The sequence below is a fragment of the Nicotiana tabacum genome, chromosome 7 (assembly GCF_000715075.1).
Source record: "Nicotiana tabacum cultivar K326 chromosome 7, ASM71507v2, whole genome shotgun sequence".
NCBI lineage: Eukaryota > Viridiplantae > Streptophyta > Magnoliopsida > Solanales > Solanaceae > Nicotiana > Nicotiana tabacum.
The window spans coordinates 68,158,389-68,181,857 of NC_134086.1; the positions used below are offsets into that span (position 1 = coordinate 68,158,389).

The following is a 23,469-nucleotide window of genomic DNA, read 5'->3' on the forward strand; positions in this document are numbered from 1 at the left end:
AAGATAACACAAAGATATTTGCAACAACACTTGTCTTTCGATTAAAGTAAAACCGCAATTAGCTTTGCAATTCAATTAGAAACTCGTTCAACGAATTCAAGCAACTAACAGAAGTCAAATTCTTAAACAACAATCTTGGCAAAATATCTGCCAATAACCGTAAGAAAGACTACTCTATGGCGGAGAAATTGTTCATTACAAGAGTATTAAGAAAACAAAAAGACATTACAACCCACAAACTCAAATAAACTTTCGTATTGAATGATTCGATAAAGTGTTCCAAGTCTTCGTTATTTCCTTGCCTTCTTCTCTCCAAAAGCTGCTCCAAATTCCAAGATACCTAGTTTGGGACGAGCTTAGGCTTTATATAGGTCGAGAAAAATGCCCAAAAATTACAAAAGTAGGCCTGACTTAAGTTTCCCGCAGGCGAACGTGCGTTGTCGCGCACCTGGGTGCGCATTTTTGGTAGTGTCCAATAAAAAGAATGTAACTTTGTGTATGAGAGTCTAAAAGAAGAGTCCTTTGAACTGATGGAAACTAGACCCAAAACTCTACAGTTTTTCACAAGAATGATAAAAATTATGACGATCTGATAGTTCATTTTGAGTACCAGCACCTTTTTCTCTGTTCCGAGACCTCCAATAGCTTTATTTGATAATTTATGATTTGTGTGCGTAGTCCTCATCAATTTTTGAAAAGTTTATATGTAAAATTGTAAAGAATGTGATTTTTTGACTTAATTGAGGCTTGAGTTGACCACGGTCAATATTTTTGGTAAACGACCTCGATCGGTGTTTCAACAATTTCAGTTGGTTCATATGATATTTTTGGACTTATACGCATATTTTGTTGGGGTCCCATATGAACCAAGTGCGTTTCGGCATATTATGTGTTAATTGGCAAAAGTTGAGTTTCAAGTTGAAAATCTTGAGTTTTGATGATCGATTCTTGATTGTTATTACACTTGTGTGCATGTTCATATTGGAGCCCGAGGGATTCGGATGAATTTCAAATAAATTGTGGAATGTTATGAACAGCTGCTGGAAATTCTGCTGGTGTGAGGTTGTAGGTCTCACGTTTGCGAGAACCTGATCGCAATTGCGAGCCTCGCATTTGCGATGTCAGGCTCGAAAGTGTGAAGAGGGAACTAGGGACTGGCCTTCGCTTTAACGAAGGATTCGTCGCATTTGCAAACATGAAGGGAGTCACATTTGCGATATTAGTCTCGCATTTGCGAAATAGGCAGGATAGGTGATAGATTCACTTTTGCGAAGCATTGTCCGTATTTACGAACTGGAGGGACTTTGCGAATGCGAAGGGTGCGTCTCATTTATGATGACTGCATGGCTGGGACAGTGATCGCATTTGCGATCAGTGGTTCACTTTTGTGAGTGTCGTAATTGCGAACAAGAGTTCGTGATTGCGACATTTGCAGCTGGGTGAAAGTTGAAAAAATCGGAACTTATCTCATTTTACACTAGCTTTCAACCCTAGACTCTATAGAGGCTATTTTTGAAGAGTCATTTCTTTCTAAATTCATTGGTAAGCAACTTTAACTAGTCTTCAATCAATTTAAACTACTTTTTCATGAATTTTAACATCAAATCTATGAATTTCAAAGTAGAAATTAGGGGTTTCGGGTAGAATATAGAAATTTTATAAAATTGAGATTTAGACTTCGAATTGAGATCAGATTTCGAAATAAATATCATAACCGGGCTCGAGAGTGAATGGATAATCAGATTTTGGTCCAAATCTCGAATTTCGATCAAGCGGGCCCTTGGTTGACTTTATAGATTTTTTCAATTATGATCAAAATTGTACCTTTTTCATTTGTGGATAGTTTCTAAAGCATATTTTGAATTGTTTGAACGATATTTGATTACATTCGACTGGTTCAGAGGCTTGTTCTAAAGGAAAAGCCGTAGTTGATTATTAATTTATTTTGGAAAGAGGTCAGTATTTTGGTTAAGCTTGATTTGAGAGAAATACTATATAATCGAGTCTATTTGCTATGTGAAATATGTGTAGGGAGGCATATATGCAAGGTGATAGTGTATATGTGTGGGCCATGAGATAAGCATGCGGGTGGAATTTACCTTACTTGTACCATGTTAATTTGTGTATTGTGTCTTCCATGCCTTAGATAGATTGTTAATTCTTTGATTATTCACTTTCAAGTTGCTTCATATATTGTATTGAGATTGTTGCGATACTGGGTATTAAAAACGTGGAAATTGTTGATTGGTTGTTGACTCTAATTGTGAAAAGATTCTCATATGATGAGCGGAGTTCAACACTATTGTTGAAGTTGAATTTGCTTTCCACCTTGTTTTGTATTGTATTGTTGTGATTGCTTGGTGAGGAGGAGTAAAAAGCACGAAGGGTGTTGTCATGCCTTATTTTCATATTGACATCTTTGCTTGAGTGAACGTGAGGCTAAAGCACGAAAGTGATACCGTGCACATGCTTATTTATACTACATGGTGAGGATGAGAATAAAAGCACGAAGGATGATATCGTGCACTTTCACTTATGATATATGGTGGGGATGAGAGTAAAATCATAAAGGGTGATGTCGTGCAAGTTGATGACTTTGTTGCTTTGACTTGATATTTGAAATGCGGACTTGCTTTAGGGGTTTCAGTATTTCTTTTAAAAGAGGTTTACTTGGTGATTCTTACTCCTTGTTTTCGCTTGTTGCCCCTCTATACATGTCCCTACCCTATTGTTACTTTTGATGCTTTACTTGTTATTTCGTTGCTTTATACATATAATTACATAGGTTTTAGTAGGTGTCTTGTCTTAGCCTCGTCACTACCTCGTCGGGTTAGCTCGACACTTATTGAGTATATTGGGCCACTTGTACTTATATTACACCTCTTCACTTATTGTGTAGATTCTGACATTGGTACCAGTGGAGTCCCGATAGGTACTTAGCGGATACCAGACAGTTATTCAAGGTAGAGCTGCATCCCGTTCGCAGGCCTTAGATTCACCTTCCTACTTTTATTGCATTGTTTTCATTTTGTTTCGGACAGTGTTGTATTTCTTTCAGAGTCTTTGTGTTTAGTTGGATCTAGAAGCTCATGTGCTTTTCTATTTTTATTGTACTATTTCCATTTTTTTTGGATAGTGTTGTATTTCTTTGAGAGTCTTTGTGTTTAGTTGGATCTTAGCCTCATCACTACCTCGTAGGCGTAGCTCGACACTTACTAGATACATTGGGTCACTTGTAACTATATTACATTTCTGCACTTCTTGTGCAAATTCTGACATCGGTACCAGCAGAGTCCCGAAAGGTGCTTAGCGGATACTATACGGTGATTCAAGGTAGAGTTGCATCCTGTTCGGAGGCCTTAGAGTCACTTTCCTATTTTTATTGTATTGTTTCCATTTTGTTTCAGACAGTGTTATATTTCTTTTAGGATATTTGTATTTAGTTGGATCAAGAAGCTCATGTACTTGTGACACCAAGTTTTGGTGTGGTTTACGTTAGTTATTGGCTTTATAAAAACTTTTCTTAAGTACTCCATATGCTCCTCCAAGGTGTTATTGTGGATGAATACGTCGTCTAGGTAGACTACCACAAACTGATCATGGTAGGGATGAAAAATCTTGTTCATCAGGGTGCAAAATGTGGCTGTTGCATTGGTTAAGCCGAAGGGAATCACCAACCACTCAAAGGCTCTATATCTCGTCATACATATTGTCTTCGACTCATCCCTTTCTGCAATGCAAGCCTGGTAGTAGCCTTTATAAAGATCACCCTTGGTAAAGTACTTGGCTGCCCAAGTCTATTGAACAAGTTGGCAATGAGAGGGATGGGGTACTTATTCTTCAGTGTGACCTTATTAAGTGCCTGGTAGTCTATGCATAAGCGCAATAATTCACCATTCTTCTTCTGGACAAGACTAATGCGCCAAAAGATGCCTCCGATGGGCGAATGTGACCGACATCTAGTAGCTCTTTCAATTGTTTCTCGAGCTCCTCCAGCTCGTGCAGGGCTATACGATATGGGGAAAATGCAGGTGGCTTAGCCCCTGGATCTAACTAAATCTCGTAATGCACCTCTCTCCTAGGAAGCAAGTGCTTAGGTAGCTCCTAGGATGTATTATCTTTGTTCTCCTCAAGAACTTCTCTATGCAAGGCGGAAGTGTCTCCTAAAAACCTTTATCTTCCTCCAGACTTACAATGGTTGAGACAAACGTCGGCTCCCCCTTCTTAATCTCCTTGAAAAGTTGCATAGATGAAAGTTGTGCTTGTCTCTATCCGTGTGGCATAGTCAGACACCATGGAGCTCCTTCTCGCTCCATAATAGGAGATGTTAGAGGTAGGGGTCGATCAAAGTATGACAATGTATAAAGAACTCTTGTCCTAGTATGATGTCAAAGATATCCATAACAGTTATAGTAAAGTTTGTCTTACTTTTCCAATTTCCTAAATTGACACCAACCCCATTAGCTAACCCACGAGCATTTTGTGCCTCGGCATTCACAGTCTTGATGCGAGAGTTAGTTGGATCAAGCTTCAACTTTAGTCTCTTTGTGGAAGCCTCGGTCATGAAATTATGAGTCACTCCAATATCCACCATTGCACGAGTGAGCTTGTTGTTGATGGTGAGATCCACGTACTGATTGTTATTCTCGGTAGGTTGGATAGCTTGCTTCATAACAGTACCACATAATCCAATCATACCGAACTGTGCAATTCCCGAACTCTCTCCTTGCGGCTGCTCCTTCATTCACACACCATGGCACTGAGGCTCTTTAGGTTGGGATAATTCCTGAATCCGTGCGACCCTCCACATATGTAGCATCCCTTCTTCTCGGTGTAGCCTTGGCGTCCTCTTGACTTTTTGGCGTCTTGAGTCTTAGAGTATTTTTCTTGTATATATTTGTCTTTTCCATGGTCCTCCCCCCCCTCCCCCACTTTTGACGGACTCCTTGCCTTTGCCTTTGTCATGCTTGTCATGCCTGAAATCCATCAATGATTCAGCCTCCTCCACTATTGCTTGTTCTATGTTCGCTACTTGTCTGCATTACAACTTCTACTTAGCCAAATTTTGTAACTCGTCCATAAAGTGAAACAACAAGTCATCGTTGGTCAGGTTGGGATTTAAAGCATAAGGGTAGTGAACTCCTTGATATAGTCACGTTTTCTTCATGTTTGCTTCAACTCCCTAAGCTTAAGCCTTGCCTCGTACAAAACATTATTTGGGAAGAATTGTCTCTTAAACTTAGCCTTGAACTGATCCCACGTACTAATAACACATAGAATTTTCTCCAAGTCATCCATCTTCCCTCTCTACCATATCATGGCAGTCTTTGAGAGATACAACACAATAGTATTGATCTTGTCCTCGTCGTCTCTCACTTTGACATGTCTGAAGTAGTTCTCCAAGTGCCAAAGAAAGTTCTCCACTTCTTGTGCATCACGGACAACTTTGAACACTGGGGGTTTAGGAGCCTCGATCTTGGCCTCCCTCGTCATAACAACATTGCTGGCTGCTTTGGTTACGCCATCATCGATGTGCTCCTCGAATGACTTTATCTTTGCCTTTATGGCATCGATAGTACTCAACATCTCCATGAGTCTGTACGCCAAGGCAGTGATGGTTTTGCCTTAGCTCCATCTCAGTCTGTGTACGTCCCTCCAAGTCATTTCAGATACTCTCAATCTCCTCAAGAGTATGCCCATCAAGAATGCTAAGGGTGTCTTCCACCTTCTCCAAGTTTGGCCAAAGATCTCCATGGTGTCCATCCCTGCATTCACCTTCATAATCCACTCTTTACCGAGCGAGACATCCTCGGGCAGGACCTCCACTTCATCCTTGCTCGCCTTAGGGACAATTGATTCTTGGGATGTAAGCCTTTTATTTGACACAACTTCGGGCGACACCTCTTCGCTTTTGTTGGTGGAATTCCTCTATTTTTTACGGCCCTTCTTGCCAGCAACATCCTAAATGACGTTGGCTTAGGTGTTGGCATCATTAATTTCTCCGTCGTTCTCCATTTTCTTAGTTGCAATCTTTGTTCTGATACCATGTTGTCATGTCCTTAGTCTTGAACTAAGTGCACATGCGGCACTTGGCAACTCGCTCACGTTCTTGCATAGCTTGATCACAATCTTGCTATGTCAAGTCTGGCTAAAATTATACACTTAAGATTGCTAAGGGAATGCTAGATAATAAAGACAAGAGAATTTTGCCAAAGAAGTTTTTGATATTATACAGAACTTGATTGTTTTGCTTGGTGAGTTATAAATGAATGTCCCCCTTTATACACTAGTTTTCAAGGGTCTAGTGTGTAAATATTAATTGTTGCACAAGTCTTTAATATTTACAAGATAAGAGTTTTCTCTAGAATTCTCTACAATGATAGAAGATTCCAAGGACTTTCCTAGCAAATCTATAAGGATCTAGGGTCTTCCAAGAAAAATATCTATATTTATCTAGAATCTTCCCACAGCTGCTAGCCTTCTTCCTATATAAGCTTCAACATGACATTAATATATGCCAAATAGCGCCTATGACCCATGATGACATGGTGGTCATCACAATGGGCTATATAACTATAAAAATACAGCAAGTAGAGAAGACAATTCACATAAAAATAATTGAATAATCTAAAAGCTAAAACTGATTTTGATAACTGAATTCAAACTGATAATTGACGGTTGAAGCTATAAACTGAGTTTGTATTTAATAACTAAAATTAAAGCTGAAAACTGAGTCTAAAACTCATATCTGAAATTGGAAATTAAGATTGAGTTATTTTTAAGGAAATAGCTTTTCTCAAAATTTTGCACATAGTGGCCCTACATATATAAGCATCTGGGGACGTGGAAGAACTGTTAAAGTTGTTTATGGGCCTCTGGTCATGCTCACTCAAGCTCAACTTGTATGTGAGGCCACCAAGTAACTCAATCAAGCTTAACCCATCTGAACGCTAGCACCTGCAAGCATGGGGTAGCTAGCCTGGCCACCGTGACATTCATGCTCGTGGAGGTTGGCTACTTCTCCCTTTTTGAATCTGAATGTGAATACTTAGGCCCTCATGGATAAAGTGCCTAGTAGACTAACTCACACACACTATACTCTTGTGGATAAAGTATCCACCATACTAATTTTTTTTTTAATATGAACCGAAAGTCTAAGCAATACACGCAATTTCACATAAATAATCAATCACAGCACATCAAGAAACTAATCATTATCTGTTCTAAATCTAACTGGAAGGTCTGAGAAATACAAGTTGCTTCACATAATTGAACAATTAAACATAATCGAATAATTACAATAAGTCATACTATTTAATCTTTCTCTGTCTTAGAGGTTTTCACTTGTATATATATAATAAGGCTAGCAAACAAGCAATATACTATGCACATTCTAATCTAACCCTTGACTTTGGGGAATAAATCTCAACTCACCTCTAATAGGGTGCTCAAGCTTTTCCTTCGAAAAACTCATGAATTCGGCTCCTCAAAATCTATAATTAAGTAGTTACAATCATTATTCCATCTATTAACTCAATCACATATTTCATTCTAGGAATTATTGGCCATTAATGGCTTTTTATAACTCTTCACCCATAACTCTTATAAATTTCTTAATCTCTAATCATAATCTGTTATAAATTAACTAGCTCTAATACTAGAAATTAACGAAACTTACTTTGAACAATGCCTTCACAAACCCTAAGTTTTGGATCTTGACAATTTCTTTGATTCTTGGGCAAAAACTTAGGTGTTAGGAAGGGAAATTTTCATAAAACACTATCTTTTAGTAGTAATTAGCCATTTATAGATACCATTTGCTATAATACGGATTATAGATACCTTTTATGTGGTTATAAGATGTATTTGATATATTTAAGCTATTGTATTCATGAATACAATAGCAAAAATAGGCATGAATCAGGGATGTCCAGCTAATCGGTTGTTGTATTCGAGTGTATTCGACTGTATTCATGGAGTGAAATATGGGATTACAGCTGGATAGATTATTGTATTCGACTATATTCACAGCGTGAAATAGAGGATTACACTATTTTAAAACAGAAAGTGAATCAATTAACATAATAGACTCCTAATATAACTCAACAAACTCAATTATAACACACAAATTTTGTATTTTCAGTTATAAAAAAGATTCTCAACCGAAAATACCCCAAAAACATAGCAATCTTCAGAGAAATTATTTAATACATCTGAATACATAAATTATATCAATTAAAAAAAACTTATGAATACATTCATGGTATATAGCGAGACAGTGAATACAATGAAATACATAGAATACAGCGAGATACATTGAAATACAATGAGAAAAAAAGGCAGTGAATACAATGAAATACATGGAATACAACGAGACACATTGAATTACAATGAAAAAAAAGACATGAATACAATGAAATACATGAAAATACATTGAAATATATTAACAGAAGATCAAGTTGCTCAGCCCCAACCTTCATCGTCTTTGTTCAAGAACAAACCAACCGAATTATATGTCGGCGGCTGCTGTCTTTGCAATCTTTAGGTTGCCAATGCCATTTAGTATAAAAATTATCAGGTCTACCATTCTCCGAACAACGAAAGCCTTCATCTAAGAACTTACAATTCTTTGATTTATACAGTGGATAAATTTCATCCCAAACCCAATTCCCATAAAAAAGATCACAACTTTATGCTCCCTTTTCCAAAAAAATCCAACTTTTCAGTCTTGTTATATGGGACAGACGATCCATTCAGCCCAATCAACGTAGCAAACAATGATGTTTGCTGATACAAATGAGGCCCTTTGTTTACTTTTCTGTAATCCAACAAAAACAGACACAAGAATAAGCAAACAGTGAAGAAAAAGCAGTCAAGTACACCTGGTGATGGCTCAAAAAGCTTCAAGCATTTGAATTTCTTGAAATTTTTTAATTGGGTCATTGTGTTGAAGAATGTAGGAGATGGGCTTTGCACAAATCCGGTGGAAGAAGGAGGAGATCGGAAATTTTAATGGGATGGGGGAAGAGAATGGGATGTATCAAAGTAGAGAGAGAAAGAAAATAGTGTAACTGATTAGCATATTTAGTGGCTTAGGGCTAGGAGGTACCCAAAATTAAATATTTTGCTATAAACCTTAAAAGGTATCTATAGAATATAATTTTTTTAAATGGTATTTATTTAAAATAAATAAGGTGTTAACCTTTGCTATAAGAGGTAAAAATTCCTTTTAGGAATTAGAAGGTATTAAACGATGTTAATCTAAAGTTTCTAACTTGAATCTAGGGGTGGTAAATAGGCGGGTTGGGCTGAATTTGGGTGGGTCAAGATGGGTTAGGTCAATAAATGGGTCATTGCCCAACCCAGCCCAAAGTGTACTTGGGCTAAGATGGGCTGGGTCAAAATGGGCTAAATAATGACTCATAGCCCAACCCGCCCAACTTGATCTATATTTTTTAACCTTGCTCATCTTGCATAATTTACCTTAAAAAACAGAAAATTGAAGGGAAAAAAAAGTAAAATCGGGGCAACTAACTAAATTTCTAAATAAGTTGGGTTGAGATCCCATTATTTTGGGTGAGTTTCCTGAGTTGTATTTGGACTGCTTAATGAGTCAGAATGAGATATAAAAATAATGAGTTAACTTAGGCTCAGCCCAAATAAACCCATGAACTAAAATATTTGTAGTCCAACCTATTAATCTCTAGGCGAATTGGACAGGTCGGATAGATTTGGGTTCAAATTGCTACCCCTACTTGATTCTATGGTAGGAACCTTACCTGGGTGGATTGGTGAAGTGCTAAATCGTTCTTGCTCTCAAAAAAACTGTAAAAATAAGTGAATTTCTCTCTTCCCAGAGTGCCTTAGCCTGGCACATTATTCCACACATCGCATGGCACCTCGGGATTTTTCAGAAACTCAAAATTTGCCCATCTGACCCAAATTTGGCTTGGCACGTTGTGTTAGGGTATTTTTTTCGAAACAAATTGCCGCTTTGCTACCCTTCAATAAAAAGTTCATAACTTCTTGTAAGAATGTTGGAATGATAAACGTTTAAAATTTTGAAAAGTAGACTCAAAGTGCTTTCATTTGATAGATAACTTATAGCTTAATTTATTATACATTAGGAGATATAATTGCTTAAAGTTAGGTCATTTGCGACTATGTTCCACTTTTTCTCTTAAACATTTTCGCTTTGTTCCAAACTACCTCTCATCCTTATAGATATCTATATAAACTTCCAAACATAAAATTTAGGTGTTATATACCTTCAAAACTTCTCAAACACCCATGTATCTAACTTAGGGTTGGAACGTTAACGTAATACTAAGTGGAAAAATTTTCTGAGGTATTACATTGTACAAGAATATTCCCCTATAATTAATCTTCAACGGAACTTGAGAATATCAAATACGGTACTCCTTTCAATTTGAAGTTTTAGCGGAATAATATTTGGCCCTGCTTCCGTCAATTTTCTGCTAGATTTGCAGAGATTTAACTTCTTGGATTTTGAATTTCTTGTTAAGAAAAGTTGTTAGCTTAAAGGAAACGTATAGTATGAAGAAGAAGAAGAAAGAAAGGAAGAAAGAAATCGAGGTAGGGGAGGGGGGGGGGGGGTGTTAATTATTAAATTATGGATTTGTTGGATCTTTAGATATGGATTTGGTAGTTTAATTCACATTGAATTACGCCTAGACCAATCACACACTGCCGTATTATTAATTAAAAGTCGCAATATTAGTCCGTTAGTTTTAAGAGATATTTTTAAGGCTGTTTAACGGGTGGGCCGGGTTGGAAAAAGGAAACTGGTCGGTTTTCAATCCGGGTCGGTTACGGGTTAGTCTAAAGTGGGCTTAACGGGTTTGGGTCCATCCAGGTAATAAATGAATCGTAAGGGTTGCGGGTCCAAGGGGCCGGGCCGGGTTAGTGTTTATTTTTTTTGGTATTTTGTATAACTATTGTAACTTATATTAATATAAGGTAAAAATATAAAGAATACAATGAAGATGGAAAAAAAATTGCACTTATAAATTGCAAGTGCTTTTTTATTTCAAAATTCAAACTTATAAATTGAAGTTTACATTTAACAACAAGTAAATTAACGAAAAAAGAGTAAATTCAAAAGTTTTGTAATGCCTTAGTAAGTTCTTCATAATCAATATGATTTTCTTGGCCATCTTCTGGAGTGTTAAATTCATATGGGTTATCATGTGTTAATATATCTCCAAGTTACTCGCCTTCTGGGCTATCAACATCTTCGCGTCCCTGATTTATTCGTTCCGATCTAATCCAATCTCTGAAACATACTAAAACTTCCAAAGCATTGCTTCCCAATGAGTGACGGGTGTATCCAAGTTGTTGTCTTGCTTGACTAAATGCACTCTCTGATGCAACAATTGAAATTGGCACATTCAGCACGTCCCGAGCCATAGCGGAAAGAACAAGAAATTGCTTTTCATTCTCATGTCACCATCCCAACGGTGAAAATTCCTTTGTGCGAGGCTCTTTTTGCTTCTGCAAGTAGAATTGAAGTTCATCAATGTTCCTGCTACTGGTTTGAGTGTTAAAAAATGTAGAAAAAATATTAAAACTATCAAGGCCTTCATCATCATCCACAGTAGTAGAAGTGGTACAATGCATAGTGGGATTAACATTGCCTACATTAATAGCAGCATCATCAATTATATTTGCACAATAATTATATAATTGTTATAAATAATCATTTAGCTTGTTCATACAACAATATATATCTGGGTTTCAGTTGGTCCAATATTCATATAAGTATATAAAGTATTGATTAATTGGTGACAATTAGACATCTTAATAGAAGGAATTGATCGGAGCCAACCCTGCACCACTACAAAGTAGCAAGAGTGGTTGAAGTAGCTTTTACCCGAGATGGTCGGGATCGAATTCACAGGGAGCTAGAAGTGGGAATTGAATTCCTATCTAAACTAGAGATGCGTATTGCTCTTAATTACTCTTCCAATTATCTTTTGGTTGGTTTTTCACTTCGAATATTTATGCTAATAGTATGCTAAATTAAACTAAGAATGATTGCTTGTAGAGTATTCTAATAATTAAAGAGTCACTAGGGAAGTGACTTTCTCCTAGGTGAATGTTTGACGGGTTCTCGATTGTAAGACAAGATTGTCATGTTGGGGATTACGATATAACCAATGCACTAAACTTTTCACTCTATACCTCTCGGTAGTTTGAGTGATTTTGCGCTAATTGACTTTCTCAAGACCAATTGGGTATGATAATTTGTGCAAGTAATTTAGGTTCAAATCGGGTATTACTATCTCTAGGTTTAACCCTTTAATTGGGGCTATCAATCTCTTGAATATGCCCCAATTCCTTGTTGGACTAATTTTCCTAGACTTAAACTCTCTTTCTCAAGAAAAGCCCAAGTCAAAAAGGCACAAATTAGTGTTTGCAACCACTAATTCAACATGAAAAACACAAATTAGTCCAAATATCAAACACCCATAGACATTCAAGCCTTAAAACTCAAGACCCATCAAATACCCATACTAGGGTTGAGCCACAACCGTAGCAATGGGTCTAGCTACTCATAATAATGAAAGAAAACAAAGAAATAGATGAAGAAAACCCCATAAGATTTAACTACAAGCTAATAATTGAAGATTCAATGATAAAACTACTATAAAATTATTCAAAATGGTTAAGAACAACCGTTCACGTGCTCAGCCCAAAGTCAGATTACAAAAGATGACCTAAAAATGGAAAAAGAGAGTATTTATACTAGGCCAAATTTTCTAGACAAAAATACCCCTGCGGGGGTAGTGCGGTCCGCACAAAATCGGGTACGGCCGCGATGAGGCTTTTTGGCTTCAGGGTCTGCTCTCTAAACTTGGCCACCGCAGCCACGGTGGCTTCAATTGCGGTCCGCACAAAAAGGACCGCGGACCGCATTGGCATTAATTCTTCAAAGTCCCAACTCTCTGAACCTTTTCTTTGTGGACCACACAATTTCAATTGCGTCCGACATGAGGCCGCAGTCTGCACAAAATACTTTGCGGCTGTAATGCTTGAGTTTCCAAAATATGCACTCTCTGAATCTCATCACTGTGAACCGCACTAAATGGAATGTGGCCGCAGTGGATCTGTTGCACTATGCTTGGACTTGTTCTTGGTACTTGTGCATGTTTCACTCCTTTTTGAGCTGGTTTTGACTAATTGTCACCTTTTTGACCAAACCTTACAAACAAGTACAACATGTAAGCCTTTGGGACTATTTTGTATACATTATTTAATCAAAACTCAAGTAAGAAGGAGTGTAAAATAAACCATAATCCATAGTTATCAACAATCAGACATCTTAATAGAAGGATTTAAAACAGCACCAATTAAGTAAATCGGAGAAATTGGAAAGAAATATTTTTTGAATTTTGCTTACATTTTTTCAACAGCATCCTTATATTTTTCTTTCTTCTTAAATTCAAAGAGTAGAAAAGAAATTTCAGCTATATATACTAAAGTCATAGCAACAGTAGGGTAATATGCTCTAGAAAACTCAACAGTAGCTGTATAAAATTTATATAAAATTTAACAACATCATTAATGGCCTCCCAAGTATTAGTTGTTAACATACAGTTTGGATCAATACAATGCGCATCATCAATTTCAGTTATTGGCAATCTATATTTGTAGCAACATTTTAAAAATATGTATGCATAATTCCATCTAGAAACAGTTTCGTCTGGCATGGGTCTGGGCTTAAGGTTATGCTTGGTACACTTATTCTTAAATTCCCTAATTCTAGATAGTCTATTATTTCCTTGAATAATACCAACTGCTCTTCTAACATGAGTAATCTCAGTTGAAAATAAATCAAGGTCACTTTTAACAATTAAATTATAAATATGACATGCACACCTAATATGAAAAATTTCGTCAAGTGATGGTTGCAAATGCAGTTTTAATATTGAAATTGCGGCATTATTGTTAGAAACATTATCAAAAGACATACACAATATTTTTTCTTAAGATTATAAAATTCAACATCTTCGCAAATAGTAGTACTTATAAACATAGCAATATGACTCTGATCTTCATCATATTTAAAAGCGATAATACGTTTTTGCATACAATAATTATCATCTACCCAATGACATGTAATTATAAAATAATCTTTTCCATTAACAACATGGCCAATATCAGAAGTTAGAGAAACTCTACAAGGAAGGTGGTCAAACAAATAATGTATGCATGTTTGATATTGTCCATGAAGTCTAAAAATGTCAAATCTACAAGTATTTCTAGGGATACCTTTAAATAAAGGATTATAAATCCTTTAAATATACATAATAAAATATGATGAAGAAGCAAAAGAAAAAGGTAGACAATCCAAAGCAATCATTTTTGTTAACTCTTCACGATCCTTTATTTTTTCATATTTCATAAGTCCTCTAGTAGTAGGGTTTAGAGTTGCTTGATTTTGATCTAAATCAGAGCCCCATTGCTCAATTCTCATATGTCTACTAAGTGTCCCAGTCCCCCTAATTGTCCTCCAGTCTTATGTTTAAAATCATCATTACAAAGTCTGCATTTAACTCTATCAGTACTGATCACGCCCAACTACGTCTTATAAAAAGGACTAAGCGGTCGCTTGAAATATATAATCTGGTTCAGTCCGGAGTCGAATCCCACAGGGAACTAACCTATTTACTACAACTTTTAACACAACTAATGAATAACTCAAACAATCCCCGGATGCAAGATTTCTAATGGATAATGAGTAGAACTTAGTGAACTAATGAAAAATAATAATAAAACTAGAAATAATCGAGAATATAGTTGAATTCAATGGTAGAATGGTCTAGTGTTATTGATTTTCCCAATTGTCGGATTAATTCCTGACACGTTCACTATAATCTCGCCGTAATACTCTATAAGAATATGAGTTCTGGGTTACAACAATTATCTCTCGATCAATTACGATAATTTACTAGCAACATTCTCTCGAACTGCTCTAGTTGCCAATTTATGCAACTCAGAATTATCCCACCAAAACTTCGTTATCTCTAACCCCGCTTTTAAATTCAAGTAATTAATCTCTTAACTTACCCGAAAGTGGTATTGTTCAACAACAATCTAACTTAGTGTTCTTTCTCAAGCAACATAAGGTAACTAGACACGACTAATCAAGGGCCCTTTCAATTAATCACAGGACAAAACATAGTTGAATAATTATAGAATAAAAAACGGCTTAATTATATCAAAATGTAATCAACACTTCATCCAACAATTGGTTCCATCAACCCTAGATTAAATGTTTAGCTACTCATGGTAAAACAAGATAAAGCCCTAAGATAATTCATAATTCATAATTCATAAAATAATGATAACAGGAAGAAGAATGAAAAACTTTAATGGTGTCTTGATCTTCTTACACTTGTTCTTGCCTCCAGTTGAGTCTAAAAATAAGCTTAACCTTGACTTGGGCGAGTTTGTTGAGTTTATATAGGGTTAGGATAAGTTTTCCACGCTTTACACTTTGGCGCCTGGATTTTCTTGGCATTCTCCAGATCGACCGCGGTTGTGGACCAACCGCGGTCGTTTTAGACAATTCTGTTTTGCGCCTTTTTCCACCGCGGCCTACCGCGGTCGCGGTGGACTGTTGCCCAGTTTTTCTTCGCCTTTTCTTGCTCGTTTTCATCCGAACTCTTCTCGATTGGTCTTGTATCTACATATTTGACCCCAAAACACTCTATATCCTCCTCCTAACTCGGAGTAGTTCCTGCAAAGCATAAAAACCTCAATTAGAGCATTTTATTATCATTTAGCACTTAAAACATCAATAAAATATGGTTAACTTAGAGAATAAATAGCATCTACATCGCATAATATAGGCTACTATCAAGTACCTACTATTTCGTCAAAAAATTCCAAACCTTCATTTTTTTTCTCTGATTAGTAATCGGGGCCACAGGTGGTCTACTACTAGCACCACGACCACCACCCCTGCTACCAACTCCAACACTAATAGGTGTAAGTGGTGTCTCATCTTCAATTATACTCCCTCCGTTTCAATTTATGTGAACATATTTCCTTTTTAGTCCGTGCCAAAAAAAATGACCTATTTCCCTATTTGGAAACAATTTACCGTTATGCAATGATTTATAGCCACATAAAATATATGTGCTTTATTTTACACCACAAGTTCAGAAGTCTTCTCTCTATTCTTAAACTTCGTGCCCAGTCAAATGGGTTCACATAAATTGAAACGGAGGGAGTAATTCATTATCTTCTATATCGAAATCTTCCTATAATTGTTCATAATCTATATTATTATCAAGTAATGTTTCAGAAACATGTGTAGAGCCATTTAAATTACTACCAGATGTTGAAGTAGTACCTCTTTTTTTTTCCCGATTACCCCGATTAGTAACCTTATACAAACTCTTTTTGCCGCATTAAATATATTATGAAAATTAACTACTATCAAAAATTAAATATGTAAATAAAATAGTAAAATAGAGAAAGAGTTGGAGGGAGTGCACCGAATTCAACAACAAATTGAACACTTGATGATTTCGTAACTCTAATGTTACCACGAAGAAACGTCAATTGTTCAAAGTTTGAAGTTCAATTGTTCAAACTTCAAATAATAAATAATACGATAAATTAAATTCCAAAAAAATGAGAGCCAAATAGTTGATTGCACTTTAGGTGAAGACTAAGAGAATGATAATTGAGAATATGAGTTTGAGAATGAGAGATGAGTGAAGAATTGAAGAAGAGGGAGGTGTATTTATAGTTTTTCAAAAAGCTAAATTAATAATTACAAAAAGTATTATTTTTTTAAAAAATTGCCCAAAAAGGGCTATTTGTGCAATCCAGCCGTTGGGCAACGGCCAAAAGCCAGCTGACCGTTGCCAACGGTCTAAAATGTTTATAAAAAAATCAGAAATTTAGCCGTTAAACCGAGCCGATCTGGGCCGGGCCGGTTAACCGGTTCAACAGGAATTTTGGTTGACCGGGTTTGACCAATCCGATTAACTGGATCTATTTAGGTGAACGGACCAACCCCCTAATCCAGCACACTCAACCCCCCCTCCCACTATCGGTTCGGGTTTTAACCGTTCTGAGCCGGTTCGGAAACGGGTCAACCCGGCCCGTTTGACACCCTTAGGTATTTTTATGCAAAAAGACAATATTCAGGGCAATGCTGGATCAGTTAATAGACAACATTTATAAACCAAATCGAATAGATTAAGAGTGTGTTTGGTATGAAGGAAAATATTTTTCAGAAAATATTTTCCAATTTTTCCATGTTTGGTTTCCTTAAATCTTTTGGAAAATATTTTCCTCCAATTTGAGGAAAATATTTTCCTTATCAATTGAAGGGAAAATACTTTCCAAAACTCCTTCTCAACCTTCCCCACCCTCACCAACCCAACCCACCCCCTCTCTCCAAAAAAGGATTCTTTTTTTCAAATTTCAGTTTTTCTGTTATCACCCACCCTACTACCCCTCCACCCCACCCCCACCCCCTCCCGCAAAAAAAGAATTTTTTTTTGCAATTTCAATTTATTTTTTTTCGTTTTTCTGCACCACTTACCCAACCCCCCTCCCTCCCCCCAAACCCACTCATTTTTTTTTTACTTTTTTTTTTGTATTTTTAAATTTATCTAAAATAAGTTTTTCTACCTCCCTCCCCCCCCCCCCCCCCCAAAAAAATATTTTTAAATATATTTATCAGTTTTAGTTTTTTTATTTATCGGTTTAAAGGTAAGTTCCAAAGTTATGAGTTCGAAGGTTTATGTGTTTGAAAGTTTACGGGTTCGAAATACCGCGGTTTCAAAAGTTTAGCGGTTCGAAAGTTTATGAAATTTGTGGGTTCGGAAGGTTGTTGGTTTAAAAGTTTATGTCTTCATGTTTATTATATTTAAATTTTTTATGAATACTCTTGAGAAGTTATTTTCCTTAATTTGCGTGCCATTGAAAAATGAATAAGATTATTACTTGTTTACGGAAAACATTTTCCGTTATACCAAACACACCCTAAGTGGCATTTTTAGCCATTTTCCTAAAGAATAATCCAAAATGCACCCAAGCCACGCCAAACATTGTCTGCGAAGTTGAATAACTTTTTAAGAAAACGTAGAAAGTGCTTATCATTAAACAGCACCATATACAATAGTATAATTATTAGCATAGATCCGGTCTAAAATATACTTAACATAAAAATAATTTGACTTCTGGCTTTAAGGAAAAATACAAGGAAACATTGATCCGTGACATATGCTGTATCTATTACACTTTTGTGTTGTATCTAGAACTCATCCTTGGTTTTTATATGCTAATCTAACTATCTAAGGCTAAATTTCCAAAATAAGTGATTTTTTAATTATTTTTATAAAGATTAAGAAATTCATCTTTTAATATTAATTAACAATAAAATTGACCATATTAACCTTTATTATATTTTTACATAAACACTCCTAGCACATACTCCAACACTATTTACTCCAAGGTCAATGTAAAAAAAAAATAATTAATTCATTCTTAAAATCTAAAAAAATAACTTATTTTGAACCATAAGAAAAGGACAAAAAATCACTTATTTTGAATCCGAGGAGTACTTATTGTTGGTCCGTACGACATCATTATCTGTTTAATATTAAATGTAACACTTTCCAAAAAGTTAATACTCATTCTTTTAGGATAACCTGATTAATCACATGCTAGACAATAGCTTCCCACGTCTGGCAGAAGAACACTTACTTACTATTTATATACTCCCTCAAGTTCAAAATAATTAATTTTTTAAATTTTTTTTGTGGTTCAAAATAAGTGATTTTTTCAGATTTTAAGAATGAATTAATTATTTTTTTCTACATTGCACTTGGAGTAAATAATATTGGAGTATGTGCTAGCAGTGTTTATGTGAAGAGATAGTAAAGGTTAATATGGTCAATTTCATTGCTAATTAATGTTAAAAGGTAAATTTCTTAATATGTTAATATGTGTGAAAACAACCAAAAAATCACTTATTTTGGACCGGAGGGAGTAACCTACTAGAAATCTGGTCCGTAATTTAAGATCTCAAAATATGTAAATCTGGTCTTAAGCTTAGAGGCGGATAATACCCTATTAGACTTAGTTTCTGTCGCTAATTGGAATTAATGCGTGTGTATTAAAGCGAGCAGGCCAAAAGGTCTTTCTCCAGGAATTTTAATCAATCAATGAATTATGCAGGTCATGCTCAATTTGCAACTAGGAAACCTGGTCATAAAAGTATAATATAAAGATTAGTATCCCATAAAGATTAGGAAACCTGCTTTCATACCTGTAGTATTTAATTACAGAAAATGGTTAACATCCCATTAGTATTGCCATGACGTAATAAGCCACAATATTGTTTACTCAAACCCTTAGCAAAAGAAGTTATAGTTAACATCCCTTGACTATAATATAAAGCTTGCCCAACATTCCTAGTGAACTGATATATAATCAACTTGTATGTCCTTAAAAACTACTTTGCTTGTAAACTCCAAGACTAATTTAGAAAAAATATTCTCTTTAGAAAAAATATAAAGATCAACAAGAAAATTATAAGACTAATTTGAATAGGATATGGTATTTGAGTCATAATGCATACAGATGATGAAAGTCAACAACAAAACATTAAAACGGAAGAAACAGACAGTGTTAGCTTATTTATTTGTCTCATTAAATGGCTCTTCTGCAACAACAGATATAATAAATTGTGGAATAAAGAAACAGATCTTACATTTATCTTAAACTAACAATTGAACACAACTTATGCATCAAATACAGTAATACTTTATGCCAAGATACTACACTTGCAGAGTTGAAATTGTGATATTTATATCACGACGTACATAAAGCTGCATCAAAAAGAAAAAATTGAAATTCAAAACCAGCCTTTCAAAGTTCTATCAAAATGCCAGAATTAGAAAGTACCAAGAGATAATTGATCCAATTTCATAGGGTAAAAAGTATATGAAAAATGAGAAAACTCACGTGTCAACTATCTCACTATAGACTGGATCGAAATAGACAAACTTGTAAGACTATTTTGAATCGGATATGGTATTTCCTTATAAACTTATCTTTTCAAATTAAAACTTCCATAGTATTATACGTTACACAAACAATAAAAATTCCATGTTTGTGGTATCACTATTTTTGGGAAGTTGCGCTAGCTAACATAACACAGAATCCTCTACCCCGTCATAAGTTTAAAAGGTTTTACTACATTCACAAAAATGCAGATTCAAATGACCTCTTTGACATGAAGAAGTGATCATTCCCTCCATTTAAATGTATTTTTGAGGGTGGTGCTGAGATGGCAGTGGATATTGGCTGTGGTTTTCTATTTTGTGAAGAGCAGTGCATCTCAGGTCTATTTGGCCCTGGCAAGCCTCCAATATGAAGATGAGATTGGAATTATTGGAAATTTCAGCAGAGAAACACATATGATACAAAGCAGTCACAAGTGGGATTTGCAAAAGAAACCTGCAGTTTCATGTAAATCCACAGAAAATAAATAATGCCAACATTGACTTGTTGGCAACGATATCATCACTATTTTTGCTAGACAGAGTTACTATTGGAGATTTATTTATGGAGCAAGGATATAGATGTTATGAGTCGCAATTATTCTTTTGACCGTTTAAATGTAAATCCATAAACATGGAGTATGCCTCATCCTTATGAAATTAACCAAGCATGCAAATATATTCTAAAAAATCATAACCAACAAATAATAGCTTAGCTACATACAACCCGCAAATCCACAACCAACAAAAAGCATAAATTCCCCAAATGATACATACTAAAATACTCTCAATCAACAAAATAAATTTAAGTTATAGCATGTTCATCAAATGAATAGTCATTTTCTACAAGCACTTTAAAAAAATAAAGACAACTCAATAAGTGGCTTACACACTTTTGGACAACATACCACTAATGCAAGGGGGAGTAAATGTTTTAGAAGAACATGGCAACCATGATTCCTTATGCCAGAAATCTTGTAATCTTTCAAGTTAGCACATTTAGAAATATTACCTGAAAATTCATCTTTAAATTCTTTAAAAATCTGAATGAGTCATGGATGTTTTTGGTTTCTAAAGAAATTTTAAAGAAATATCTTGAAATCAATTACTCTTCCAGACCAGAGGAAAGTAAGTGTTTTTTAGACAAATTGACTTCATCCAGAAGATTATAACAAATAGAAGCTGAGAAGATCACGTGCAAACATACACCTAGGACTCCATTCCGTGATTCAATAAATAGTGGTGACAAAGTTCTTATGCACAGCGTGATTAGATGATTAAGGAACATTTACACCACATTAAAGAAGAAGGAGAGGTGGTTACTATTAGTGGGAGAAGTATTCTAACCACAATTAACCATCTCAAAGTACAACAACAGCTCGCCAACCAGTCAACCAACCAACCAACCAGGGCATGGACCAGTAATACGAAACCAAGGGATCAACAAAATTAGAAAACAATCAGTCAATCTGTTGTGAGTTCCTGATAACTATTTGTTCTCACCAACACCTTTAACAATTTATATTCAACTCTTTAGATAAAACTGCACAACTACTGCAACTTTTAGAGAATTAACAGTCGACAGAAAGTATACAGAAACTCAGCAACATATCAGGGGAGCAGAGGATTCGTGTAGTTTTTCATAAATGATGGCAGAACTAGCTTTATATGCAATAGTCAGGTTAATATGATAGGGCTTAGGCTCTAAACTAAAGAACTTCCGTGTAACATTTTCAGTTAAGGTTCAAAAATTATATCTCCCAGTTATGGTGAAATTACATTTTGTAAGACAAGGCTTTCTTAGAGCTCCAGTATGCTTCACATCTCATCTAGCAGCAAAATGGTCATAAACTGTAAACTACATGCAGCCATTACGTGACATATTTTGTATAATGGTAGTGTTCGAGCCAGCTAGCGCGCACCTCGATTAATTTCACTGGGTACCACTACCTCCCATAGGTACAGGGTAGCTCTGCCCACCAAGGCTTCGACAGATAGAAAGAAATTACCTAGGACTTTTGCCTCCATGTGACATTAGAAATGATGAAGAGTCATTTTTACAAAAGTTAATTATCAATCACTGATTACTTAGAGACTAGGCTCGATTATGAATTCATTGGGAGAGAAAACAATCAACCAGAATTTCATTTTATTTTCCCCCTCACAGATAAACTTGAAATATTCATTAGAATCTGCAAGAGAAGAGTTTGGGGAGTTATCTCTTACCTCCATTCCTAATACTTCATATTGGAATAAAGTGTCCAACCCTATTTTTGCTAATGGTATACTGACAAGAACCTGTTACAACTAGTGAAGAACAAAAAAAAAAAGAAAATTAAACCAACAAAGAGTTGAAGAACATACCAAACAGTTTGACGATGAAAATCAGTGATTAGAAACATAAATCCAAATGGAATAGAGTAAATCATCACTTTAAGCGACAAAAACCAGAAATTGAGAAAGATTCGAGCGGAATTAGAGAAAAAATTGTCAATTTATCCAGAGAAAATAACGAGCGTTTTAAGGCTTTCGAGAGATGGATGGCTAGGTTTTGAGATATTAAGTAGATTTAATCCCTATTATGACGAATTTTGTAGAATGCATTGTAGCGACTAACAATACTGAGAATATTGAACTACAGACGTTTGCAAACAGGGTCCAGGTCTATTCAGAAAGAAGCATAAATAATTAGTAAAGTAGATTATTTCTTTTAGAAATAAATAAATCAGTACGATATTATATACTCATTCTATAATTCAAATTAATAGAACGCTATCAGACAAGGGTTCAGTCCAAGTCCATTACTCTCCTGGACTCCCCTCGGATTTGCTCGTTCACTCCACTCTCATGACTATTGCAGCTTTCCTTCCTAAATCTCGTTTTCACGTCCAAACTGCTTGTGCTTTCATCACAATGTTTGTCAGAGTGAAACAAGATTCGATATTAATTCACCAAAGAAGTAAAAGAAAGAAAAAGATTGCCAGAAAGAGAAAAGAAACAGCCTTATACAAGGAAAAAAGACCAAAATCGGATATTATGTCAGAACTTAACACGACTTCATTATTCTTATTGTTCTTCTTTTAGCTCTATTAAGTATATCCCCAAATGAAATGGACAACAGGTGCCGCAAAACCTGAATGTAAGACTAACCAAGCTGTTGGGACACCCTGCCTAGAGGAAAATCATGTCTTCTAAACCTTTATTTAAGACAACAAAGCATACTTAGACAGTACCTTGGCTCTGATACCAATTGTTGCGGAAGCCAAATGTATATAGTGTGAATAAGTCACAACTACTATACCAAAAATTATGACAGCCACCAAATAATAAATAAGACAATAAAACAACAATAAAGGGAACACCAGAATTTACGAGGTTCGGCTAATTTTGCCTACTCCTCGGACACAACCAA

General features: G+C 35.6%; 1 long non-coding RNA gene across 1 annotated transcript; it reads right to left on the reverse strand.

The window, feature by feature from the left end:
* Positions 1-19,659: 19,659 nt before the first annotated feature.
* Positions 19,660-22,678, reverse strand: LOC107784666 (uncharacterized). The gene is made up of 2 exons (XR_001647725.2): positions 22,422-22,678; positions 19,660-19,883 (listed from the first exon to the last, which is right to left on the reverse strand). It is a non-coding gene; the product is annotated as an uncharacterized LOC107784666 (long non-coding RNA).
* Positions 22,679-23,469: the final 791 nt, after the last annotated feature.